Source organism: Bison bison, unplaced genomic scaffold, assembly GCF_000754665.1.
Source record: "Bison bison bison isolate TAMUID 2011002044 unplaced genomic scaffold, Bison_UMD1.0 scf7180017864207, whole genome shotgun sequence".
Taxonomy (NCBI): Eukaryota; Metazoa; Chordata; class Mammalia; order Artiodactyla; family Bovidae; genus Bison; species Bison bison.
In genome coordinates this window covers 358403-364423 of record NW_011494779.1, presented here as the reverse complement: position 1 = coordinate 364423, position 6021 = coordinate 358403, and the positions used below count along the sequence as shown (strand labels likewise).

At 42.9% G+C, this 6021-nt stretch overlaps 1 long non-coding RNA gene across 1 annotated transcript in view; it reads left to right on the top strand.

Annotated features, from left to right (window-relative positions):
* Nucleotides 1–5748, top strand: part of LOC104992022 — a 14951-nt gene extending 9203 nt beyond the window's left edge. The window contains exon 3 of the long non-coding RNA XR_825651.1: nt 5120–5748. This is a non-coding gene — a long non-coding RNA (uncharacterized LOC104992022). The remainder of the gene's footprint in view (nt 1–5119) is intronic.
* The last annotated feature ends 273 nt before the right edge of the window (nt 5749–6021 follow it).

The window sequence follows — 6021 nt, the reverse complement described above, 5'->3', positions numbered from 1 at the left end:
CCACAGTTCAAAAGCATCAATTCTTCGGCACTCAGCCTTCTTCACAGTCCAACTCTCACATCCATACATGACCACTGGAAAAACCATAGCCTTGACTAGACAGACCTTTGTTGGCAAAGTAATGTCTCTGCTTTTCAATATGCTATCTATATTGGTCATACTTTTCTTCCAAGGAGTAAGGATCTTTTAATTTCATGGCTGCAGTCACCATCTGCAGTGATTTTGGAGCCCAAAAAATAAAGTCTGACGCTGTTTCCACTGTTTCCCCATCTATTTCCCATGAAGTGATGGGACCAGATGCCATGATCTTAGTTTTCTGAATGTTGAGCTTTAAGCCAACTTTTTCACTCTCCTCTTTCACTTTCATCAAGAGGCTTTTTGGTTCTTCTTCACTTTCTGCCACAAGGGTTCTGCTATTTGATCTGTTTCAGAAAACAAAAACAAACTAAGAGCTGTGGAAGACTGGGAAGACCGACCTTAAGAAAAACACAGAAACCACTGCAGTCTTGACAGCAGGAGTTATAGCTATGGATTTTCAGGAAACTTTTCAAAGAACTGCTCCACCCCCAGGCCTTTGGTCTTTGAGCTTCAAATTTTTCCTGGGTTCTATTAATAAAATTAATACCGCCATCTAGTGGTCTCTTCCTAAAACTTTGGGTGGTTGCAGATTTCTTAACTTTTCTAACTGGAATCTTCAGGATCTTCCTCAGAATTTTTAATTGCTTTTTTTGGCGGGGGCAGGGAGGAGTAAAATTTTAGTGGACAGTTCTATGAGTCTTGACAAATATGAGCCATTTTCCACAAATAGTTATAATAACCACAACCACCATCAAGACGGAATAGTTTTATCACTCTGAAAACTTCTCTGGGCTCATTTGAAATCAGCCTCCCCACCCAGCCCCCAGTCCCTGAAAAACCTTGATGTGTTTGTTTGTTTGTTTTTAATAATTTTATTTATTTATTTTGGGGCTTCCCTGTGGCTCAGTGGTAAAGAATCTGCTTGCCAACGCAGGGGACACGAGTTTGATCCCTGATCCCGGACGATCCCACATGCAGTGGAGCAACTAAGCCATGAGCCTGGCCTGTTGATCATGTGCTAGACAGCCCACGTGCCTCACCTAGTGATGCTCACATGCCTAGAGCCGGTGCTCCACAACAAGAGAAGTCACCGCAATGAAAAGCCAGTGCACCACAGCTAGAGAGTATCCCCTAGAGTAAGTCCGCACAGCAATGAAGACTCAGCATAGCCATAAATAAATAAATATCTTTGAATGTATATATTTATTTTTGGCTTCACTGGGTCTTCATTGCTGTGCAGGCTTTTCTCTAGTAGCAAGTGGGGGCTACTCTCTAGTTGCGGTGGGCAGGCTTCTCATTGCGATGGTTTCTCTTGTTGCAGAGCATGGACTGTAGAGCACATGGGCTTCAGTAGTTGTGGCTCCTGGTCCCTAGAGCACAGGCTCAAAAGTTGTGGTGCTTAGCTGCTCTGAGACATGTGGGATCTTCCTGATCAGGGATGGAACTCACATCTCCTAAATCGGCAGGAGGATTCTTTACCACTGAGCCACCAGGGAAGATCCCCTGATATGTTTTTAATCCCTATAGTTTCACTTTTCCAAAATGTCAATTAAATGGAATCATACAATATGTAGCCTTTAACTCTGACTTCTTTCAGTCCACATAATGCATTGGGATTCATCCATGTTGTTGCCTGTATTGATAGTTCCTTCCTGTGTACCTCCCCCCAGCCCCGCTTTTTTTTTTTTCCTGAGTAACATTTCATTGTGTGAATGTACCAGCATGTGTTTATCCATTCACTAGTTCAAGAACATTTGGATTATTTTCAGATTTTGATGATAAAAGTCACTATAAACCCTTGCATACAGGTTCTTATGTAAATAAAGTTTTCATTTCTTCTGGGCAATTACCTAGGATAGGATTGCTGAGTTGTATGCTATGTGTATGGGCTTCCCTGGTGCCTCAGATCATAAAGAATACACCTATAATGCAGGAGAACTGGGTTTGATTCCTGGGTTGGGAAGATCCCCTGGAGGAGGGCATGGCAACTCACTCCAGTATTCTTGCCTGGAGAATCCCCATGGATAGTGGAGCCTGGCAGGCTGCAGTCCATGGGGTCGCAAAGAGTTGGACCTGACTGAGTGACTAAGCATAGCAGAGCATGCTATGTGTATATTTAACTTTACAAGAAACTGCCAGTGTTCTTAAAGTAGTTGTATCATTTTGCACTCCTGTCAGAAACATTTTTTCTCTGCTTATTACCTTCTACCTATTTATCCAGTATTGCCATACTTAAATTTTTTCTTCTCTCATTTTATGGAATTTATTTAATTGATGTGTAATGGGACCTGAGTGTACTAAGTAATTTGAGTGTGTAGCTAGGTTTGAGAACCACTGTTTTAAAGAACTGACTAGAGAAGAAGGAATGGAGGAGACTGGTAGGCTGCAGTCCATGGGGTCGCTAGGAGTCAGACACGACTGAGCGACTTCCCTTTCACTTTTCACTTTCATGCATTGGAGAAGGAAATCGCAACCCACTCCAGTGTTCTTGCCTGGAGAATCCCAGGGACAGAGGAGCCTGGTGGGCTTCTGTCTATGGGGTCACACAGAGTCGGACACGACTGAAGCGACTTAGCAGCAGCAGCAGTACTGCCTATTTTGGGCTTCCCAAGTAGCTCAGTGGTAAAGAATCCACTGAGTGGATGCAATAAAGTGTCAACGCAGGAGATGCTGGTTTGATCCCTGGATCAGGAAGATCCCCTGGAGAAGGAAATGGCTACCCCCTCCAGTATTCTTGCCTGGAAAAGCCCATGGACAGATGAGCTACAATCTATGGGGTTGCAAAAGAGTGGGACATGACTTAGCAAGTAAACAACAACAACTGCCTATTTTGTGAATTTTGTCTGCACCTTTCTCACTCAGGTCTTGGTAATTTTTATTTTATTTATTATAATGTGCTGCATATATTTTAGAAATTAACATACCTGTTCTTCTCTGTTAAAATTTTCCTACTTGTTGTCATGTTCTAATGTACATGGTCTTAAAAATTAGGACAGAGAATATAGTGAAAGTGCTAGTCACTCAGTCATGTCTGACTCTTCATGACCCTAAGGATTGTAACCAGTCAGGCTCCTCTGTCCATGGAATTATCCCGGCAAGAATACTGGCGTGGGTTGCCATTCACTTCTCCAGGGGATTTTTCCAACCCAGGATTTGAACCCAGGTCCCCTACATTGCAGGCAGAATCTTTATTAGTTGGGTACCCACAATTTGCTAGGCAGTGGAAGTGATGAAATTCCAGCTGAGCTATTTCAAATCCAGAAAGATGATGCTATGAAAGTGCTGCACTCAATATGCCAGCAAATTTGGAAACTTCAGCAAAGGCCACAGGACTGGAAAAGGTCAGCTTTCATTCCAATCCCAAAGAAGGGCAATGCCAAAGAATGTTCAAACTACTGCACAATTACGCTCATTTCACATGCCAGCAAGGTAGAAGAACTGATGCTTTTGAACTGTGGTGTTGGAGAAGACTCTTGAGAGTCTCTTGGACTACAAGGAGACCCAGCCAGTCAATCCTAAAGGAAATCATCCCTGAATATTCATTGGAAGCACTGATGCTGAAGCTGAAACTCCAATACTTTGGGCACCTGATGCAAAGAACTGACTCATTGGAAAAGATTCTAGTGCTAGGAAAGATTGAGGGCAGGAGGAGAAGGGGACGACAGAATGAGATGGTTGGGTCACTAACTGGATGGATACGATTTTGAGTAAGCTCCGGGAGTTGGTGATGGATAGGAAAGCCTGGCGTGCTACAGTCCATGGGGTTGCAAAGAGTTGGACACGACTGAGCGACTGAACTGAACTAAATGTATCACAATGAGCATATAATGAGGCTCAAGCTCCATTGGAAGTCAAATCTGCCATCTTGGACCTAGTTGGTTTTAACTAGGTTTTGTCATGTCCTACAGTGTCAGACTTTATCTTTCTGGGCTCCAAAATCACTGAAGATGGTGACTGCAGCCATGAAATTAAAAGATCCTTACTCCTTGGAAGAAAAGTTATGACCAACCTAGATAGCATATTGAAAAGCAGAGACATTACTTTGCCAACAAAGGTCCGTCTAGTCAAGGCTGTGGTTTTTCCAGTGGTCATGTATGGATGCGAGAGTTGGACTGTGAAGAAAGCTGAGCGCCGAAGAATTGATGCTTTTGAACTATGGTGTTGGAGAAGACTCTTGAGAGTCCCTTGGACTGGAGGGAGATCCAACCAGTCCATTCTGAAGGAGATCAGCCCTGAGATTTCTTTGGAAGGAATGATGCTAAAGCTGAAACTCCAGTACTTTGGCTACCTCGTGCGAAGAGTTGACTCATTGGAAAAGACTCTGATGCTGGGAGGGATTGGGGGCAGGAGGAAAAGGGGATGACAGAGGATGAGATGGCTGGATGGCATCACTGACTCAATGGACGTGGGTTTGAGTGAACTCTGGGAGTTGGTGATGGACAGGGAGGCCTGGGGTGCTGCGATTCATGGGGTCGCAAAGAGTCGGACACGACTGAGCAACTGAACTAAACTAAACTAAATGGCTATGTCATTCTTCTAAAGGTTGTGCCCTGCCCTTTTCAGTCCTGTTTCAGATTCGAGCTCTGGATGTAGAGCTTGTTACTAGGAAAATGTAGGAATTCAAAAACAGCAAGCTCTTGGTTACAAATTAAGCCCATAATATATGTGAAACTGAGATCCCTTAAAACCAGGTTCCCCTGTCAAATTTATGATTAACCTCTCTACCCACAACTTGATTCCCTTTCTTGTCCCACTCCTGATCCCCCTCAAGATTGAGGAGTATTAAAGAAAAAGGGGGGATTGAAACTGAGCAGCATCCTGGGGGCCCTCCCAAGTATAGTACAAAGTCCCTTCATGTTCCCAGTTCTTTTTTGTAGAAAAAAAACAAACAGGCTTTGTCCTCCTAGACCTTCCCTGAATTCCAAAGAGCAGACTGGAGCAGTTACTAATCAAGGAAGTGAAGGAAACAAAGGAAAATCAGTCAATAAACAATGTTTAGCGATAAAGCTGTCTTAGGTAACAATCTGACACATATTTTCAGTTGTTCTGCAGGACCTAAGACCCCTACCAAGGCAGAGGATTGTGATTACCTTTTGAGCACAAGAAGTAGACCCCGGACTGGTGGAACCAGAAAGCTGATGATCCAGATTCCTGAAAACATCTGTTACCACCAACCAATCAGAAGAAAGTCATGTACCCTGCAGCTCTCACCCTAAATGTTGCCTTTAATAATCTTCCCCTGAAAACCATGAAGTTCAGGTTCTTTGAGGACGGTGGTGGTGGTTTAGTCCCTAAGTGGTGTCCGACTCTTGGTGACCCCATGGACTGTAGCCTGCCAGGCTTCTCTGTCCATGGGATTTTCCAGCAAGAATACTGGAGTGGGTTGCCATTTCCTTCTCTAGGCTTTGAGCATGAGGTTCCTGTTTTCTTTGGGTGGCTTCTGCAATAAACGCTGTACTTTCCTTTACCATAACTCAGTGTTATAAATTGCCCCTACTGTGTGGTAGGTGAGTAGCCCCAAGTTCAGTTCAGTAACACATGTACAAGTGTTATGATGCCTATTGCCAGAACTCTAAACTCATGGACATTATAAAAGGTGATTTTGATATATGAAAACAGCTTAAAGTCCTAAATTTTAAAATTCCATGTAAAGTGTTATCATCAATTATACAAACCTGAAGAGCTTCATTTTCTTCACCCTTACTGTGAGCTATTTTCTGAGTTACCATGTTTCATTCTTATATTTTCAGTTTTTAATATATGAACACTCCAACAGCAGTGTTATTCACAATAGCCAAGATGTGGAAGCAACCCAAATGCCCATGGACAGTTATATGGATAAACAATAATACATATATATTTTTCATATAAAATAGAATTTTATTCAGTCTTAAAAAGGAAGGAAATTCTGTCAAATGCTATAACACGGTTGAAACTTGAAGA